Below are 20,597 nucleotides of genomic sequence, written 5' to 3' on the forward strand. Positions count from 1 at the left end.
CACGAACGATGGATGGAGGAGGTGATGGCACACCTGAAATTAGAACACCTTAGATTTACATTGCAGGGCAACACCAAGAGATTTTCTAAGGTCTGGCAGCCTTTTATTTCTCCACTTTGAACAGGAGGTTTCAGCTGCTCCAACATAATTGGCAGCTTCAGCCCCCTCCCCCTTTCCCCTCCCCATCTCTCTCTCTTTTTTTTTTTTTTTTTTAATTTAATTTTATTTATTCATTTTTTAATTAATTAATTTATTTTGTCATCTATTTTCTTCTTATTATCATGGGTGGTGGGTGTGTCTGATGTTTAGTATTAGTATGATTTGTCTTGTCACTGTTTTGTCTGTAGTTTAGTTCTACATTTGTGATGAATAAGTTCAGTCCTATTATCTTGGTTTGAATGGAGGTTTGATGTCTGAATGTGAAAATCAATAAAAACACTTTGATTATTGATTCTCGCTCACCCAAAGTTTACTTTTGTTCCAAAAGTTTTACAAGAGGAGCCGCGACTGCACGTTAAAACGTGCCTGAATCGTAACTTTCTAAGCTTTTCTTTCTATTTTCTTAACGTTTGTTTTAAACGCCGTTTCTGGTCAGCAAAGACGTCTTGTTTATTTCACCTCAAATAGGCTTGAGATAATAGTCCAAAGTAACTCCGTCAGGCCAACTGGACTACTTTTTGATTACTACTGCGAGTTTAATTGAAGAAGGACATTCCTCGATCCGCCGTCAACTCTGCCACGGATCTGAAGGCAACTCCTGCTGTACAAAATTGTCAGCATCCGCAGCCTGCCCTTAAAGACTTTGTTCAAAGGCTTTTACCGGTTTGCTGAGGCGAACACTGAGGCCAGTTAAAGTCCGCCGTACACCGACTCCATCATCCCTGCCCCCGCCGCCTTTCAGTGGGTCACCTCGTCTGGAAGACGCGCAGCAGCCCTCTACCGGAGCAAGGCGACGATCTGGACCTCCAAGGAGAAGTCTGTTCAAGTCGGCAAAAGTAGGCAAAGTAACATCTTCTAACGATCAGAGTTGATGTCGTATAGCGATGTTCTAATTAAATTACGGAATATTAAATTACTGTTCAGCGAGCGTCCCCGCTCCATAAGATCACACGTCTCTCCCCACTATCATCTATAATTAATCGTTTACATCACCTGAATACAAGTTACATTACCTTGTTCCCTTTTCTTGGTTTAACCTCATTTATATGCCATATTTCTTATTCTGTTTTATCATCACTTCATATAATATAAATAAAAAGGCTTCACTTATCGCCAAGTCGTTGTCTGTGAATATTATTTCATGAGAGAAACAAGATCAATGTATACAGGATAAACTGTAGGGATTGTGATACTGATTAGAATGATGACATGTTGTAACACTGTCATAATCTAAGATAAAATTTTTCCTGAATGGAGAATGGTGCCCCTTTTACTTTAACGAGTGCAAAGTCCAAATTTTTACGTAGTTATTAATATCCGCTACACAGCTCTGAACAGACTCAAAACCATCTCCGCGGGATCGGGCTGAAAGCTCTGCCACCTCCCTGTCACACAGATGGGGATTTCAACTGAGCACAAGAAACTTGTGCTTCAGGAACATACACAATAATGAAACTAGGGTCACTAATTAGCTATTATGGCTTAAATATAAAGGTCAGAGAGCAGTGTTAGTCTCCACTGCTCTCTGACCCCTATAGAAAGTCCCCCAGCAGATTAAACCTATGTCAGCCTAACTACGGACAGGTCCAGGCAACCTGAGCCAGCTCTAATTATAAACTTTATCAAAAAGGAAGGTCTTAAGTCTACCTAGTCTTAAGACTAGGAGCTCGGTTGTCGGGGGCTTTATGCCCCTGGTAGGGTCACTCATGGCAAACAGGTCCTAGGGGAGGGACCAGACTCTGGTCTAGCTCACCGGACCCTCATGATGAAAAAGAAGAATGGTTCAGAGTTTCCCTCGCCCGGATGCAGGTCACCAGGGCCCCCCCCTGGAGCCAGGCCTGGGGGTGGGGCTCGATGGCAAGCGCCTGGTGGCTGGGCCTTCACCCATGGGGCCTGGCCAGGCACAGGCTGGGCATGGCGATGTGGGTCCTCCTGCCCATGGGCTCACCACCCGTAGGAGGGGCCATAGGGGTCAGGTGCTGTGTGAGTTGGGCGGCAGCGGAAGGCGGGGACCTTGGCGGTCCGATCCTCGGCTGCAGAAGCTAGCTCTGGGGACGTGGAATGTCAGCTCTCCGGTGGGGAAGGAACCTGAGCTTGTGCGCGAGGTTGAGAAGTTCCGACTAGATATAGTCGGCCTTACCTCGACACGCAGCATGGGCTCCGGAACCAGTCTTCTTGAGAGGGGATGGACTCTCTTCCACTCTGGAGTTGCCATTGGTGAGAGGCGCCAGGCAGGGGTGGCAATAATTATTGCCCCCCAGCTTGGTGCATGTTTGTTGAGGTTTACCCCAGTGATTGAGAGGGTAGCCTCCCTCCACCTTCGGGTGGGGGGACGGATCCTGACTGTCGTTTGTGCCTATGGTCCAAACAGCAGTTCAGAGTATCCACCCTATCCCTTTTGGAGTCCTGAGAGGGGGTGCTGGAGAGTGCTCCTTCTGGGGACTCCCTCGTTCTGCTGGGGGACTTCAACGCTCATGTTGGCAACAACATTGAGACCTAGAGGGGTGTGATTGGGAGGAATGCCCCCCCCCCGATCTGTTTTGTTATTGAACTGCTCACCACAGATTGTCCATAACAAACACCATGTTCAAGCATAAGGGTGTCCATACGCGCTGGACTGGCAGACTGGGGTGGTGGTCCCTCTTTTTAAGAAGGGGGACCGGAGGGTGTGTTCCAACAACAGGGGGATCACACTCCTCAGCCTCCCTGGTAAGGTCTATTCGGGGGCACTAGAGAGGAGGGTCCGCCGGATAGTTGAACCCCGGATTCAGGAGGAGCAATGCAGTTTTCGCTCCGGTCGTGGAACTGTGGTCCAACTCTGGAATTTCTAGGCACAGCCAGGGTGTTGAGGGGGTCCGGTTTGGTGACATCAGGATTGGGTCTCTGCTTTTTGCAGATGATGTGGTCCTGTTGGCTTCATCAGGCCGTGACCTCCAGCTCTCACTGGATCGGTTCGCAGCTGAGTGTGAAGTGGCCAGGATGAGAATCATCACCTTCATATCTGAGGCCATGGTTCTCAGCCGGAAAACGGTGGAGTGCCCCCTCCAGATTGGGGACGAGATCCTGCCCCAAGTGGAGGAGTTTAAGTACCTCGGGGTCTTGTTCATGAGCGAGGGAAGGATGGAGCGGGAGACTGACAGGCAGATCGGTGCAGCGTCTGCAGTAATGCGGACTCTTCACCGATCTGTCGTAGTGAAGAGGGAGCTGAGCCGAAAGGCAAGCGATTTACCGGTCGATCTTCGTTCCTACCCTCACCTATGGTCACAAGCTTTGGGTAGTGACCGAAAGAACAAGATCGTGGTTACAAGCGGCCGAAATGAGTTTCCTCCGTAGGGTGGCTGGGCTCTCCCTTAGAGATAGGGTGAGAAGCTCGGTCATCCGGGAGGGGCTTGGAGTAGAGCCGCTGCTCCTCCGTGTTGAGAAGAGCCAGATGAGGTGGCTTGGGCATCTAATTAGAATGCCTTCTGGACACCTTCCTGGGGAGGTGTTCAGGGCATGTCCCACCGGTAGGAGACCCCGGGGAAGACCCAGGACATGCTGGAGAGACTATGTCTCACAGCTGGCCTGGGAACGCCTCGGGATCCCCTGGGAAGAGCTGGACGAAGTAGCCAGAGAGAGGGAAGTCTGGGCTTCACTGCTTAGGCTGCTGCCCCCACGACCCGACTCCAGATAAGCGGAAGAAAATGGATGGATGGATGGAATGGATGGAAGGGAGGCAAAAGATAAATCTTGATCAAATAAAACTCTGAGGTTCCTTACAGATGTGCTAGAGGCCAAGGTAATACCATCTGGAGAAATTACATTGTTGGAAAGGGAGTTTCTGATGTGTTTTGGGCCAAGAACAATAACTTCAGTTTTGTCTGAATTCAACATCAAGAAATTACGGCTCATCCAGGCTTTTACGTCCTTAAGACATGTTTGAAGTGAAGATAGCTGATCAATTTCATCTGGTTTCATAGATAGATACATTTGCGTATCGTCAGCATTATAATTAAAATTTATAGAGTGTTTTCTAATAATGTTGCCTAGAGGAAGCATATATAAAGTAAAAAGGATTGGTCCAAGTACAGAACCTTGTGGCACTCTGAAGACGAAAGCAGACCTTAGTATGTGCAGACAATTGATCATTGATGTGAACAGATTGGGAACAATCTGATAAGTAAGATTTAAACCAGGTTAGTGCTGTTCTTTTAAGGCTGATTAACTGTTCCATTCTGTGCAGCAAGATATGATGGTCAATGGTGTCAAAGCGGCACTGAGATCTAAAAGCATTAAAATAGAGACCAGACCTGAATCAGGAGCAATCAATAAGTCATAAGTAATTTTTTACTAGTGCGGTCTCTGTGTTATGATGAAGTCTAAAGCCTGACTGAAAGTTCTCGAATAAACTATTATCTTGGAGAAAGTCACAGAGTTGATGAGCAACCACTTTCTCAAGAATTTTAGAAATAACAGGGAGATTAGATATCGGTGTATAGTTAGTTAAAATCTCAGGCTCGAGGGTGGGCTTCTTTAGAAGAGGTTTAATGACAGCTACTTTATAGGACTGTGGTACATATCCCGGTAATAAAGACGCATTGATTTTATCTAATAAAGAATTGTCTAATAAGCTGCCTTTAGTAGCCGAGTTGGGATTGGGTCTAGCAGGCATGTTGATGGCTTAGGGGGAAATGGGGGAAAAACGGTCCAAATAAATTCCAGGCCTTGCTGCCATAGTCAAGCTACCTGAGTACGGGGTCAGGTCAGTTAAGGGCAAGAGGTGATGGATTCTATCTCGAATTGTTTTTATTGTTTTATCATTAAAAAAAACTCATAAAGTCACCACTCCTTAGGGCCAAAGGAATACAAGGCTCTATGGAGCTGTGACTCTGAGTCAGTCTGGCTACAGTGTTGAAAAGAAACCTGGAATTGTTTTTAATTTCAATTTATGACGAGTAATAGTTTGCTCTGGCATGGCAGAGGGCCTTCTTATACATTTTAAGACGATCCAGCCAGACTAAACAGGACTCTCCGATCTTGGTTGAACACCAATTTCTTTCAAATTTTTCGCAATGTTTGTTTCAATTTGCGGATCTGGGTAAAACATGGGGTTAATTTTCTCTGTTTCATTATTTTCTTCTTGAAAGGTGCAACAGAGTCGAGAGCTGATCGCAGTGAGCCAGTAGCACTATAAACAAGACAATCAATTTGAGAATGACTTAGTTAGTAAGAGTATTCTCAGTCACTGTAAGACATGGTAACGATGTCAATGCAGAAGGAATCAATTTCTTAAATTTAGCCACTGCTGAATCAGATAGACATCTAGAGTAGTAACTCTTGCTGAGAGACTTGTAGTTGAGTAATAAAAAATTGAAAGTTATTAAATAATGGTCTGACAGAGTGGGATTCTCTGGGAAGACTAATAAATCTTCAATATCAATGTCGTATGCTAGGACAAGATCTAGGGTGTGGTTGTAGCAGTGATTGGGTTTATGTACACACTGACTGAAGCCAATTGAATCCAAAAACGTGGAAAAAGCAGAGCTAAGGCTATCACAATTGATATCCATGTGAATGTTAAAATCCCCTACAATAATTACTTTGTCTGATTTAAGCACTAAACTTGATATAAGCTCAGAGAATTCAGATAGAAATTCACAGTATGGGCAGGGGACGCAGTACACTATAACAAATAGAATTGGCTGTAGAGTTTTCCAGGATGGGTGAGAAAGATTAAGGAAAAGGCTTTCAAATGAACTGTAGTTTAGCTTAGCTTCAGGGTAAATTGCTAAGCTTGAATCAAAAATAGCAGCAACTCCCCCTGGAAGTGGTCGGGGGACAGATGCCGTTTTTATAACATTTACATTATGGGTGTGTGATTGTGCTAGAAGCTCAGATAAGCGTGTAAGACTGGGACTCTGCACCCTGGTCCTAACTATGGGATGTCATGACTTTGGGCTTCTAATAAACTCGGCCTAGATTCCTAGATAGGAGAGCAGCCCCATCCAAAGTGGGATGGGGGCCATCCCTCCAGATAAGACCAGGTTTACCCCCCAAAAGAGTGCCAATTATTATGTACACATCCAGCTTCAGTGTTTTCACTTTCCTCCATTCACAATGATTCCCAGCCAGTGTTCTTCTTGTGCCCTGATTTTCACGTGTCATCAGGATCACATGACTGAAAACAAGCTAGTCAAAAAGAAACTTCACAGTAAAGTATGTAATTTAATACAACAATAGAAAAAGAAACTTCACTGTAAAGTATGTCATTTAATACAACAATTAAAAAAAAAAAACACCATGGTAAAGTTGTAAAAAAAATTTAAGCCATAGCCATTCAGCCATTTAAGTCAAATGTCATGAGTGTCAGACAAAAAGTCAGTATGGTATGTCATCAATAAAACGGTAAAAGGGTAATAGTGTAGCATGTTTTAAAAATCTGGAAGTCATAGTATAGTGTCATGTTATCATATGTCATCAAAATGCAAAAAAATAGTCATCAAATCAGAAAAATGTATGAATAAAAATAAAAAGTCTGAGTAACGTCATAAAAATAGAAATAGAAATTAAAGAATAATATGTAAAAAAAAAAATCTGACAAAAGTCATGCTGCCAATTTTAAATCTCCTGGCCCCGATGGGTTCCCAACAGATTTTTTCAACAAGTTCTCTCCTGATCTTGCTCCCTTTTGTTGTTTAGTATTTTCTGACTCTTTTGACTCAGGTGCACTTCCTCCTTCATTCAGCCAGGCCTGTATCTACCTGTTGCTAAAAAAGATAAGGACCCATTAGACTGTGCCTTTTATAAGCCTATATCATTATTAAATGCAGATGTGAAGATCCTGGCAAAGGTTTTGGATCACAGATTGGAGGGTATTTCTGTCATATCACCTGATCAAACTGGATTTGAAAAACACTGTCACTCATTCTATGATATTTGAAGGTTATTTATCATTTTATACTCCTGTTCCTAGGTTAAATTACTTTATACATACCCTCTTGCTTCTGTGCTCACAAATAGTCATTACTCTGAATATTTTAAACTACATTGTGGTACTAGACAGGCCTTTTAAGTCCATTCCTTTTCTCCATTGCCATCGAGCCAATCGCATTTGCCATGCGTGGCAACAGAGGGATACAGGGGATTTGGAGGGGAGGTGTCGAGCATAAGGTCTTTCTATATGCAGACGATTTGTTTCTGTTTGTCTCAAAACCAGCCACTTCCTTATCAGAAGCACAGCATTAGTAAGGAGGCCCCTTAACTCAAGTATACAAATTTTATATAAAAGGTCGTGACTGACTGTTTCAACTATCTTGGAGTATGTGTCACCAGAGAATTTAAACATTTATTTAAATCAAACTTTCTTAGTCTATTTGATCAGTCATACAAAGAAATGTCTGTCATGTTCATAAAAATAGAAAAAAGTTAAAGTATGCCATAAAAAATTAAAAATTATACAGTAATTAATCATTCAAGACAAAAGGTCTCATAAAAAAGGAAAAGAAAAATGAAATGTCATATTATAGTATGTCTCAATAATGCAAAAACAAACCAAAAAAAATCACCATAGTATGGTATGTCAAACATACATACTTACAAAAAGTCCTAGTGAATGAAAACATCATACAATAGTATATCACAAAAATGGAAAAAAGTCAATGTAGAATATGTCTTCAAAAATAAAAATATAGTAGGTCATCACACTGCAAAAAGTCTTTGTATAGTATGCCTTTAAAAAAATCAGTGTAGTATGGTAGAGAAAATGTATACTACAGTATAACATAAAGTGTAAAAAGTCATCGTAAATAATATCTTAAAAATGCAAAAATAATAAGAATAATAACAATAATAAACTTATAATAATTATGCCACAGCAACAAAATTATAAAAAAAAAATTTAAAAACAGTCAAGTGTAGAATGTTCCAAAATCCACAAGCTGTGTGTGTGTGTGTGTGCGCGTGTATGTGTGTGTGTATGTGTATGTGTATGTGTATGTGTATGTGTATGTGTTTGAACTCGCCCCCAACAAGTGTGCAGACAGCTGTGTGACAGAACTCAAGGTGCTGAAGGACCACTAGGAACTGCAGCTAAACAAGAATGACAGGATCACTGTGGAGAGAGCACAACACACTTTATCTCTCATGCAGATAAAACCACATCGTAGGTAGATCAATTATTTACCTATACCTATTTACCTATTTACCTATTTACCTATAAGACGCACCTGATTCTGAGGAAGCTAAACCATTTTAAATAGTTTTGGCAAGTGCATCATAACCTTCTTATAAAAAACTATATTATAAACATCCCATTTTTTTCATGATTTAAATTTATCTGGCATTGTTTCTGCTAATTGTATTTGTTTATAACTACAATACTACATTTAATGGTTTATAAGGAGCTGTTTTTGTTTTATATACTACAAAGCTTGTTACAGCTCCATCATTATTTAAAGTTATATGTATATGTATATATATATGTATATATATATATATATATATATATGTATATATATTATTATGCTGTTAGTTTTTTGCATCACCACTTCCCCCTCATAAATAACGAACAGTCCCTACAAACTAACCTTTGTACCCTAACCCTAACCCTAACCCTAAAATACATATAGCTTCCACATCTGCTACACCTCAATGTCAAATTATGCTTATTGTATGTCAAAGTAGCTCACCTTGTCGTCCTCAATAACAGGAGATGGAAAAGCCTCTGGCCCTGCGGCAATGCCTATCTCGTTGCTATAACAACGGCAGCGCATGTGGATGCAGCAGCCAGTACCTCTTCAAATCCTTGCTACTTTTTTGATGTATTTTATTCCTTTTTTTCAACACCATGACCCCTTCTGCTGAAGCACGACTTATCTATGACAGAAAAGCACTTATAAACAGCAGGAATAGTTGTGTTGGTTTTGGACTGAACTCAGCAGACTGCGAGAGGATCCCCACCGGTGGCATGTGCCCAGGAGCAAGTAAGACCAGAGGGGAGAAACAAAACTGAAAGCTGAATGTAGCAGGATCAAGGACAAAAATAATTCATTTTTTTTTAAACTTGGTTTAAAAAATGACCAATAAATCTACCTTCTACCTTCTTCTACCTTCTCTGTGGCCAAAGACCGGCGCAAATTCTGCCGGCACATTTGCTTTGCTTTCTTCTAGTGCTGTTACAGAGGAGCTGCAGGTTTTTTTTTTTATAATCTCCTGTTATTAAAGATGACAAGGTGAGCAACTAACATTACTAGAAGCATTCACTTCACACTAAGGCATTGCAGATCTCACCATAAAAAACTTTCACCCTCTAACTATTATATATGTCCATGCTAAATTTAGCCCTTGAGCTAGCAGCACAAGGTGACTTGGCTCAACATGGCTAATGTTAGCAAAGATGTTGTTACCATGTATTAGCATTGTCTTTGCACTAGCTTAAAAACAGAGGCTTCAAAAGGCAACATTGTGAATGCCAGATGCTCACAACTAGGGTAGCAAAATTCCATTTTTCAAATGGATCAGTTTTCAAAGTTGGTAACTTTCCATGGGATTTAACAGGAATTTATGGGAATTAACAGGAATTTATGGGAATAAATGGGAATAAATCTGGAATTTAGTAAATTGAAGGTTGGCCTTTAACAGGGATTTAAATATAGTTGGGGAGAAAGCAGGTGCTAACAAGTGGCTAAATGGGACTACAGTGTTTGTCCGGACATTAGATGTCCTTACACTGGACACAGAAACTCATTAGACCCACTTGTATGCCTTCACAGCTTTACAGAGTCACACTCGAACTTGTTGATTTATCTGCTTATAATATTTCTCAATCACGTTTTAACGTTGTGATGTTTAAGTCATGCGACCGTGATGTAGTTCGTGTATAGCCTAACAACAGCTTTTTGCTTCTGGCGATTTCATTTGCTTCAAAACTCACAAAAGTGGTATTCATCTGTGAAGATTATCAAGCTGAACAAAACGTGTAAATCTCATAAACTAAACCAGTGCGATGCTTACTGCCTGGTTGGCCTACAAAAATATATCATCCCTTCACCACTCTATATCTTTGCTATTCCTCAATCACATGCACATAGTGCACTGCCCACTGCAGCTGTATTGAGGCCATGCCCCCTGCGTGTACTCCTCCATGCATTCCTCATGCATTCCTCCATCACATGGACAGATGATTGGACTATTGAGGCCACATTTTTGAGCCCCGAGCACAAGACAATTGAAGCCACACGTTTGAGCCTGTGGACTACATAAAGTGAAGAAAGTATTGATGATATTATGGGATAAATATATTTGATTTATGGTATTAATGTTTCATTTGCAAATATCACATGAAAATGTATTCATACAGTAGACTAAATGTAAGCTATAGCTAGCACCATTTCATTGACCAATTAAGAGGCTATCTTAAGAGGCATGATCTTATTATGATGCTAGCTACCTCATGTGATACTGCTTTTTCTACCTCCTGCAAGATTTTTTTCTGTACATCAATTGTAAAGTATTTTGAAGACCATTCCAGGTGTTTGGCTAGGCTAACTAGCCAATAATTTATAATTTATATATCTGTTCATGCCATTGCATTAGTATTTTTACAAGCTGTTCGTTATTTTCATTAAAAATTTTGAATGGGGCTTTTTTAAATATATATATATATTCCCGAAATTCCCCAGTTTAACTTCCAATGGAAAGTTTCTGAACTTTGCAACCCTACTCGCCATTACTCTCAGAGGGTTTTAGAATAGAATATAATAGAATATGTTTAAGTGTTATGAGGCCAAATTGTAAACTAAAAGAGATGAGAATATTTTAATTTAAGATCATAGCGATCAGAGTAAGAGAGAGTAATTCAAATACAACTTATGGTTCTTTTTTTCACTTTTTCTTTTATCAACACTCAACTCTAGCAAAGCTACACAGCATATTGAGAAGAGTTATATTTCTGGTGTTGGTAAAATCTAAGCAAAATCAGAGTTAATTCTACTCTGAATAGAGTCAAATCCCCTACATTTCAGCCCACCCCCACCATGCTACACAGCTACAGGCGCGACACACCAACTGAGGAGCCTCTGGTGAAGCTGCTGGCTGTGCGTTTCACCGTGGTTTTTAGTCGACGTTATTCGGTAAGTACGAGCTACTCTCTGTTCACGTCAGGTTTTAATATTTGTATTACCCTTCTGGCACCTGGTCTGTCTAATGCCACCACATTAGCCACGCTAGGCAGTGAGGATTTTAGTTCATTCGGTTCGCTAAAACTTTAAATTTGATGGTAAAGACTGTATCTGTTGTGATAAATGTTTTAGACTCAAGATTAACAAAAGTGAGCAAGTTAACTCTAATTAAGCACCGTATCGGTTGTGGGCTGTTAGCATTAAGTTAGTGTTAACATTTGTATTTATGTTGGTGTTGATATGTTTCCAGTTTTCTTAAGTTTTCTCAAGTTCGTGACTTTTACAGTCAGTCAGTCAGTCAGTCAGTCAGTCATTTTCTGAAACCGCTTGTCCCCGTAAGGGTCGCGGGGGGCTGGAGTCAATCCCAGCTGTCATCGGGCGGAAGGTGGGCTACACCCTGGACAGCTCGCCAGACTATCGCAGGGCCGACACATATAGACAGACAACCATCCATTCTCACAGTCACACCTAAGGGCAATTTAGAGTTACCAATCAACCTAAATTGCATGTCTTTGGACTGTGGGAGGAAGCTGGAGACCTCGGAGAGAACGCACGCAGACACGAGGAGAACATGCAAAATCCGCACAGAAGGGCCCCCGCCGACTTTTACAGTCATCACATAATTACAGTTCATAGTGAGTTTCATTGTGGTATCTAAAATTTTAGATACCAGATCTCTATGACATAAAAATGAAAGCTTTTCTGTACCTCATTTAGTCACTGATTTAATATTGGATAATCATATTGATTTATTATGCCTCACTGAGACCTGGCTTTGTCCTGAAGAGTACGTTAGCCTGAATGAATCGACACTGGCCGAGGAGGGGGAGTCGCTGCTATTTTTGATTCAAGCTTAGCAATTCACACTAAGGCTAAGCTAAACTATAATTCATTTAAAAGCCTTTTTCTTAGTCTTTCTCACCCATCCTGGAAAACTCTACAGTCAATTCTATTTGTCATAGTGTACCGCGCCCCCAGCCCATACTCTGAATTTCTATCTGAATTCTCTGAGCTTATATCAACTTTAGTGCTCAAATCAGACAAAATTATTATCGTAGGGGATTTTAACATTCACATGGATGTTAATAGTGATAGCCTTAGTTCTGCTTTCTCCACACTTTTGGATTCAATAGGCTTCAGTCAGTGTGTACATAAACCCACCCACCGCTACAATCACACCCTCGATCTAGTCCTTGCATACGGCATCAATATTGCAGATTTATTAGTCTTTCCTGAGATTCCTGCTCTGTCAGACCATTATTTAATAACTTTCAAATTTTTATTACTCGACTACAAGCCTCTCAGTAAGAGTTACTATTCTAGATGTCTATCTGATTCAGCAGTGGCTCAATTTAGGAAACTGATTCCTTCTGCATTGACATCATTACCATGTCTTACAGCGACTGAGCACACTACTACTAACTTAAGTCATTCTCAAATTGACTGTCTCATCAATAATTCTACTGGCTCACTGCTATCAGCTCTTGATACTGTTGCACCCTTCAAGAAGAAAATAATGAAACAAAGAAAATTAGCTCCATGGTTTAACCTCCAGATTCACAAATTGAAACAAACATCGCGAAAATTTGAAAGACATTGGCGTTCAACCAAACTGGAAGAGTCCCGTTTAGTCTGGCTGGATCGTCTTAAAGTGTATAAGAAGGCCCTCCGCCATGCCAGGGCAAACTATTATTCATCATTAATTGAGGAAAACAAAAACAATCCCAGGTTTCTTTTCAGCACTGTAGCCAGGTTGACTCAGAGTCACAGCTCCATAGAGCCTTGTATTCCTTCGGCCCTAAGCAGTGACGACTTTATGAATTTCTTTAATTGTAACATCGCAAAAATTAGACATATCCTTTCCCAAACAGATGCTGAAAAATTAGTACAATCATTTGTCACCTCTAGGCTGGATTACTGTAATTCCCTATTATTTGGTTGCCCCAACAAATCTCTTAGGTCTCTCCAACTGGTGCAGAACGCTGCTGCTCGTGTTGTAACGGGAAGCAAGAAAAGGGATCATATTTCTCCTGTTTTAGCTTCTCTGCACTGGCTCCCTGTGAAATCCAGGATTGAATTTAAAATCCTCCTCCTTACTTACAAAGCTCTAAATGGTCAGGCTCCGTCCTATCTGTCACAGCTCATAGTTCCTTACCAACCCTCAAGATCACTGCGCTCTGAAAATGCAGGGTTACTTGTGGTTCCCAAAATTTCCAAAAGTAGGATAGGAACCAGAGCCTTCAGCTACCACGCTCCTCTGCTATGGAACCATCTTCCATTTTCGGTCAGGGAGGCAGACACTGTTTCAACTTTTAAGGGTAGACTTAAGACTTTCCTCTTTGATAAAGCTTATAATTAGGGCTGGCTCAGGCTGCCTGGACCAGCCCATAGTTAGGCTGACATAGGTTTAACCTGCCGGGAGACTTCCTCTGATAAGCTGAGCTCCTTTCCTTCTCTCAATGCCGCCATCGGAAATCACGCATGTCTGTTAACTGCATTGCCATTTGCAAGCTTAGCTTAGCTCTGTGTTAGCCATGTGGTACTCTCACTACCTGGGGCTCGCGATTTCAGAGCCTGGGTCTGTTAAATTGCACTACGCTAATCCTGCTGCCTCTCGGGAGCATTCCTGCTCCCTTGTTTCCTAGTTTTCCTGGATCCTGGCTGTAACCTTGACTGTGCCTGACCGTGGTGATAGCTGTGCTGATGCTGCGACCCTGCCTTTGGTTGTGCTCGTGCTGTGGCTGTACTGATACTGTGCCCCCAGCTCGCCCTGATTGTGGTCTGGTCCTGGTTACACCGATGCTGTGATCTTGCCTTTGGACAGCTCCCTTTCAACATATGCATGAGACTTTTATCATCTCCCTCAACATCATCATAGAGTGCAATTGCTAATTTCACACCTACCATTATTGTAATATGACATGCATCTGTTTCTATTATTGCTGTGCCTCTCTCCCCCTCTCTCCCCCTCTCTCTTTCTCTTTCCTTTTTTGCCATGATTGTATTTCATTTGCTATTTACGACATCTATTGCTCGTCTGTCCGTCCTGTCCTCTACCGCTCTTCCTGAGGTTTCTTCCTTTTTTTCCCCATTACAGGGGTTCTTTCTCGGGAGTTTTTCCTTGGGTGATGTGAGGGTCTAAGGGCAGAGGGATGTCGTACACTGTAAAGCCCTCTGAGGCAAACCATGTTTTGTGATAATGGGCTCTATAAATAAAACTGACTTGACTTGACCTTAGACTGTCTTTAGAAACAGAAGATGGATTAGTATCTTCTCCTGACGTTTTCTCTGGTAAGCCATTTACATTGTAAAAGTCACAAGATATTGGCTCAAACTGACAAAAATTACTTTTTTTTAACTACATTTGGCCTGAAAAAATGTGGAGAAATCTAACTTTTCATTAATGTTTAAATTGCATTTAGAAAATGCTGACAAAGGTGGAACATGGAGGAGTCCAAAAACACATAAAAGGTCCACAAACTGATGAAAACTTTGATTTCTTCCAGTTTATTCGAGAAGGTTTGTATAGCGTATTTTACTATAATCTAAAAAAACAAAACAAAACAAAAAAAAAACGCTAAAATAACTAAATTTACAAATGAGATGGTTAATTTGATCGCTTAATTTTTCAATTATATCAGATACCGAGGTTGACACAAACATATTTGATGAGCTGATAAAGTTAGGGGTCCGAAACTTCAAGGTTGGATACCACCAGTGTCCAGTAACAGGTAAGGCTATTGAATATATATGTATGTATGTATTTACTCAGCCTTAGTCTGATATGCATTCATCAGTATTGCTCCTAATTTTCAACTAATACTTTGTCATAGATAGATAGATGTCATAGTTTTAGGGAGTAGTTTGTATAAGTTACTACACCAGTTTAATGCATGTTCTATGATGTTGATGACTTAAACTCTGATTCATTTAACATGGTAATTAACTTAAATTACAAATAATAATTTAAAAAAAGTGTTGGTTCCACTAATCAGTATATGTGTGTATGTATGCTTTTTTCATTCCTCTTTTGACCAGTCCTTAGATATTGACATTCATTTGGTGGAAGATGAATCACAGTCATCAGTATTGCCAGAACCCCCACCATCACCAGTTCCATTGCTAGACCCCTCAGCATCACCAGCTTCTTCTATTTCATCTGATTCGACTATAATCCTCCCATCCACATATAACAGGAAGAGAGGAAAGAAAGAGCTGGATTGCAATGAAGCAAGACAGGTAAACCTAGAAACTGTCTACAAATGCATTAAATTATAAGTATTAGTAACTCATACCAGGTTCTTGTAGTACGGCAAACTAACATAAATCAGACAAAACTTACTTTACCAATTCAATGTAATTTGCATAAACGTGAGGTGAATAGTTTGAAAAAAAAAACTATATTTTGCAGAAAGTTGATACTGTACTGAGGTCCAATCCAAAGGGTGAAGAAATCTTCTAAGAGTATGACAAAACTAAGACGCTGTCAGATGCAAAACGTAGACAGATGATCAACATTGTAGTTGGAGAAATAACAGAATTATATGGGAAAGAAATCACTTCAAATGACTAAGGAAAACACATGAATTAGACAAAAATATAATAAATATTTTGTTTCAAAAGGAGGATTCCACTCAAAAGTGTGCAGACCAGTTACGTGCTGGGAATTGTGACCCTTTTTCCATATCTTCAAGATCCATACTCAAAGAATGGATATGGGAGTTTTAATGTGTCTTTGGAATCCAAAAACTGCTATTGTACTTATGTCATTAATCTATGTCTGCCTTATATTTGTGATGGCTGTGATTGTGTTTTGGTGTGTGTGTGTGTGTGTGTGTGTGTGTGTGTGTGTAATTGTATGTGCATGCATATGTGAACAGGAACATTACTATGATGCTGAGGCAAATACTGGCTATCTTACTTGGCGACTCAAGACAGTCCAACGCAACACCCATGATGGCTGCCGCGGGCGTTCAAAGTCTAATCTCCATGACAGCCCAACAGCCCGCTCTTGATTGGTGAACAGCTCCTTGGTGAGGATAGCAGAGTGGCCCTCTCGATAATCAGATACTCAACAGATAACTCTATGGTCAAAGAGAAGATGAGAGCCACCTTCGAATACAGACAGTAACTGGTTCATGACCAGGATGCAACTTCCTAAGTCTTGGATGTGTTCTCTCGTTTCCTTGACATACCTGGATTGGTAAGGATATCCATAGATTATTTGACAGCATAATAAGTATTTGAAAGCTAAATCCTTCTATATTCAAGTAACCTGTGTATGGATATTTTGTCTTGGTTTTAAGATTGACCAGGATTTTTCCATGATGTTTGGGGACGAGGTATCTGGAAAGTTCCTTGCAAAATGGCCTTCATATTTCAAGCCCAAAGTCATTGCAGAAAGCCAGAGTCTTTCCTCCATGTTGAGGAGCTGCGGGCATCTTTTGACCCTGAGATGGACAATGACTACGGTAAATAGAGACCTGTATTTAACTGTTTACCTGTATCCAATATATACCCAGTTGCTTGTTTTGATAATTCCAGTGTGCAACAGTAAAATAAATGTAAATTAGCAGTCCTCAAATATGATCATTTAAATATTGACTGCAAAATTACTAAGAAGTTTAACTGACAGCCATTTAAAACAGTTTGAACTCTTATTTCATACACCTCTCATCAAAAGAAATTAAGAGACGGTCATAGGAAAAATCTTGAAAAAGAAGTTGCTAAGCTGGAACAGGTACATAAACAAACACCTACAGCTCCCAATTTAAAGGCATTAGTATCTGCTAGGACTGAACTTAATATGGATCACACCCGTCATATTCAGAAGCTCCTACTCTTTACTAAACAGAAATACTATGAATTTAATAATAAATCCAGTCGTTTACTTGCACACCAACTGAAAAATCAGAACAGTGACCGCGTCATTAATATGATAAGATCACCGTCTGGTAATGTTTCATGCGATCCACTGATAATTAATAATACATTCAGGGATTTTTATAAATCTCTTTACAGTTCAGCGGGCACTAATCCAAATATTGCTTCGTATTTAAGCACTATTTCACTACCTACAATTGCGGAGGAGGATCGTTCCATTTTAAATGCTGCATTCACCCCTGAGGAGGTTTGGGCCGCAATTCAGGCTATGCCAAATGGTAAATGCCCAGGACCTGATGGGTTTCCACTAGAATTTTTTAAAAAGTTTTGGCCAGAGATCCATCCAATACTTATGCCTGCTATTAAAAATATTTTAAAAGATGGTATCCCTCCTTCTTGGAAGCAGGCCTCTATCAGCTTGCTCTTAAAAAAGGATAAAAACCCTCAGGACTGCTCTTCATATAGGCCTATTAGCTTACTTAATGTGGATTATAAAATAATTGCAAAAATATTGGCCCGCAGGCTTGAAAACATACTCCCCAAGATTATAAACCCAGACCAGGCCGGATTTGTTAAATCCAGACATGGCACAGATAATGTTCGCCGTGCACTTAACATTATACATTATTTGAATACTTATAAAAATCCAGCATTTATTATATCTTTAGACGCCGAAAAGGCCTTTGATCGCGTAGAATGGCCTTTTCTTTTCGCGGTATTAGAAAAATTTGGCCTGGGCCCTAAATTCATTAATTTGGTTAAAGTTCTCTATTCTGACCCAATAGCTGCTGTTAATACAAATGGTCTGATGTCTGAAGGTTTCCCAGTGTGCAGAGGTTGCAGGCAAGGGTGCCCTCTGTCACCCTTATTGTTTACTTTATTTATTGAGCCTCTGGCTGAAGCCATCAGGATTAATCCTGATATACATGGAATCTCAGTTGGGGAGGAAAGTCATGTCATTTCCTTATTTGCAGATGATGTCCTTCTGTATTTAAAGGATCCTGAAAAATCAGTTCCTGCTGTTCTGAGTTCCATAACCTTTTTCAGCGCCCTGTCAGGCTATAAAGTAAATTTAGGAAAATCTGTTGCTTTACCCTTTAATATTCCCCAGAATGTAGGTATACAGTCTCCCTTTCAATTGTCAGAGTCAGGTCTTAGATATCTAGGAATTTTTATTTCGGCCGATTTAAATAAGCTGTTTGACTTTAATTATTCCCCTTTGATTTACAAAATTAAAAATGACCTGAAAAACTGGTCTTCTCTGCCTACTTCCCTCCTTGGGAGAGTCAATGTAATAAAAATGAATATCCTCCCCCGTTTAAATTATTTATTTCAAAATCTCCCCTGTTATTTAACTCCATCATTTTTTAAGTCTTTGAATTCTCACATTTCTTGTTATATCTGGAACAATAAACATCAGAGGGTCAGGTTTTCTAAACTTACCAAGCCAAGGTGGTCTGTCGTTACCCAATCTACAACTATATTATTGGTCAGCTCAACTTAAAATAATTGCAAATTGGTTTATGAATAGTCAGAACTCTTTATGGATCAGTCTGGAGTCCTCAGCTTGTCATCCCAGGAAACTTACATTCCTTCCTTTCATCAACAATATAGATCAGATTAAATCCCTCCATGATAACATGATTATTTACAATACATTGCTGGCATGGAGGGACGTAAAAAAACATTTAAATATTCCTTTTGATATATCTGTTCGATCCCCTCTGGTGCTGAACCCTGATCTCCCAGTACAGCTTAGGAGTATCGGTTTGATCGAGTGGTCTTCTAAGGGTCTGTCAGATTTTGCAGGCATGCTGGTTTCAGACGCTTTAAAATCATTTGAACAAATAAGATCTGATTACGATGTCTCTCACAAAGATTTTTTTAAATATCTTCGAATTCGTCATTTTATAGATAGTCTTTTAAAAACTAACAAAATCCGTCTGAAACTATCAGAGCTGGAAGATGCTATGATAATGGGCAAATTTTGTAAAGGTATGATTTCAAAGTTTTATGACCTATTGCAGTATTCAGATACCTCTGCTTATGACCCTTTAAAGCCACTGTGGGAACGCGATCTGGGGGTATCATTTAATCAGGTGGAGTGGACAAAGATGTGCAATGGGATTTTTCCTAAATGCACCTCAATTTCTATACATGAGCAAAACTTTAAATTTTTCCACAGGATTTATTTCACACCTGTCCGCCTCCAGAAGATTTTCCCCAACAGCTCAGATCTCTGTTATAAATGTAAAACTCATAAAGGTACATTTATTCACCTGTTCTGGTCATGTGACCGTATCCAAGTGTTCTGGAAAGGGGTTCATTCTGTGATTCAAGAGGTTATTGGCAAACAGTTTACACAGTCTCCCTCATTTTATCTGTTAAATTACTCTCCAGACAAACAATTTGATACTGATACCAGAGCTCTCTTAGTAATACTTTTATATCTAGCAAAAAAGTGTATTTTGCTACGCTGGTCTGCACTGCAGATTCCTACTGTTGATATGTGGATTTCTCAGATATCAGCTTTGCTTCCACTGGAGAAACTGACTTACGAACTTAACCATAAATTGGACAAATTTTGGAAACTCTGGAAACCCTTGCATACTTTTCTACAGAGACTCTGACCTGTCCACTAACAAATATTAATATCTGACCTTACCCTGTCATGACATTTATTCCCTGTACCACGTCTCTTCGTCTACGCCTTTCACTTGTTATTTTCGTTTTTGTTTTTGTTTCTGTGCTTTTTGTTGTGCCCCCCCCCCCCCTTTTTTTTTTTTTTTTTTTTTCTGTTCTGTTCTGTTGCAGCACCTGTTGTTGGGGAGGGTATTTCTGTTTTGTATGTTTATTTGTTGTACTTGAATGCAAAAATCCAATAAAAAGAAAATAAAAAAAAAAAAAAAAAAGTTTGAACTTATTAATTTCAGTGTTATTAATGTAATGTCACAGGGCTATTGTTTTAAGTTAAATGGCAGCTGTATTAAAAAATAAGTAATAATTGTTTTCCAATTCTTTTCCACTTCCGTCTAAATATAATTTTTGTCTCCAAGGCTGGGATAGTGATGTGCTCTCTTGTTGCTGTTGCACCTCCTGCCCCCTACATCAAGAGGCCATAAGAAAAAAGCCAAGATTAGCTCAGCACAGGCAGCCAACGATCTTCTAAGATTTGTTAGGTGTGTACCATCAAGTTGCAGTTGTATGTAAAGAAGTATGAGATATAGGTTGACGTAGGACTAAGGAGGAATCTGCTCATCTGCTATGTTAAGTATATTACAGTACATCAGTGGCTGCCTTTGATGGGCTATGTAAAGAAGTATGAGATATAGGTTGACGTAGGACTAAGGAGGAATCTGCTCATCTGCTATGTTAAGTATATTACAGTACATCAGTGGC

The 20,597-nt window shown here is 40.1% G+C and overlaps 1 pseudogene; it reads left to right on the top strand.

Moving 5' to 3' along the window:
• Window positions 1–1,937: 1,937 nt before the first annotated feature.
• LOC148189478 (uncharacterized) lies at window positions 1,938–20,320 on the top strand (annotated as a pseudogene).
• The last annotated feature ends 277 nt before the right edge of the window (window positions 20,321–20,597 follow it).

Source organism: Plectropomus leopardus, chromosome 5, assembly GCF_026936395.1.
Source record: "Plectropomus leopardus strain MGB_pleo_1.0 chromosome 5, ASM2693639v1, whole genome shotgun sequence".
Lineage (NCBI taxonomy): Eukaryota > Metazoa > Chordata > Actinopteri > Perciformes > Serranidae > Plectropomus > Plectropomus leopardus.